The sequence below is a fragment of the Montipora foliosa genome, chromosome 3 (genome assembly GCF_036669935.1).
Source record: "Montipora foliosa isolate CH-2021 chromosome 3, ASM3666993v2, whole genome shotgun sequence".
In the NCBI taxonomy this organism is placed as follows: Eukaryota; Metazoa; Cnidaria; class Anthozoa; order Scleractinia; family Acroporidae; genus Montipora; species Montipora foliosa.
In genome coordinates this window covers 87,501-88,969 of record NC_090871.1, presented here as the reverse complement: position 1 = coordinate 88,969, position 1,469 = coordinate 87,501, and the positions used below count along the sequence as shown (strand labels likewise).

The 1,469-nt window shown below is 36.5% G+C and overlaps 1 pseudogene; it reads right to left on the bottom strand.

The window, feature by feature from the left end:
- Positions 1-1,441: 1,441 nt before the first annotated feature.
- Positions 1,442-1,469, bottom strand: part of LOC137994347 (protein HEXIM1-like) — a 740-nt pseudogene continuing 712 nt past the window's right edge.

The following is a 1,469-nucleotide window of genomic DNA, read 5'->3' as shown; positions in this document are numbered from 1 at the left end:
TTATAAAGGAATTTTCAATTTAGCAGCAAGATTGTAATAGCCATGAAGTTTTGGTAAGGAGACTAGTTAGATAGTCCGAGTCAAACTGTAGATGGATGAAATGAGGGGCATTATTCTGATACTCTAGCAATCATCCAAAAAATGTTTATATTCATAAAATCTGTCGCAAGTCACCCTCCAGTTTAAATTGGCTCGATTTCTTTAATCACCAACCCACCAAGTGGAAACAGCAATTACAATAAGAGCAGCAGACCATACTTAGCTGATTTCTGAGCAGCAGGTGTTGTTAATGGATACTCCAGTTTCCATCCACCACCACTCAGCTTCAAACAAAAAGCAACAAGATTAGTTCAATCAAATGTACATTTTGGATCTTAGAAGCAGCTGTTTCAAAAATCTATATAGGATAAAGTCCTGTCCACACTAAGAGAAATGTTCTGGAGTATGGAACATCCACACACACACACACACACACACACAGCAATCTTGGCAATATCATGAAGGGCTTGCGACAGTGAAAGCCAAGTGTACTATTTTGTAACAGTACCTCTAAGCTCCAAGATCAAATTCAAATGACAAATTCCAAAAATTGCAGTAACTTTCTTTATTAATAAATTTAAGACTTAAATAAATATTATCAATTCAAGCAATCAAAATTTCTTCAGATCAAATTCTTATTGATATACATTACAGACAATAACCCTTGCATAAGGATGAAATTAAAGCCCTTTACCTTGTTTCAGGGTAGCACCAGCTGTCCCGGACAACTGTGTGGTGTGATCCACAGGCAATGCCACTGGTATCATTCATAACCAAGTGTCACCGCACATCACCTAAATCCCAGGGTGGAAAACTGCCAGCTTTAGTCCAGCAGGTACATAAAACTACAGTGTACATCCTACCCTAGCCTTAGCTGAATTTCCTCTCAGTTTTAAATTCCAACATCTTAAGTTCCAACAGGACAATTGTAACAGAAAAAAAATTAAAATAAAGCCCAAGTGGTTATATGTAAAAAAATGATTGCTTCTCAGGTCTGCAAATCAAATTAAAATATACTTTGCTCTAAGTAACAAATTCTACAGAAGAAAACCTCAAACCCACATTTTCAATGTACAATACTCCTACGCCAAACTAACTCGGCTATTCAATGCGTCAGCATGAATAAAATATTATAACAACTCTGCCAACTCATCGTGTAAACGCACAGCAAAACGTTTTTTGGAATACCCTAAATTAGATCAGAAATCGACTATGGTTGTTTGTACATAAAATCTAAAATTAAACAAAGTCAACTGAGCAAACGACACTAAAAGACCGCTTGACAAAAGCGAAATAGCAACGTCTGCAACAATAACTTTTCAGTCTCGCATTCCAGGTTGGTTTCATCATATTCGACTATGAAGATGCAATTCCATATAATCTTATATACTTTCGTTATGAACTAGGAGAGGAGAGCAAGCCCTACTGAA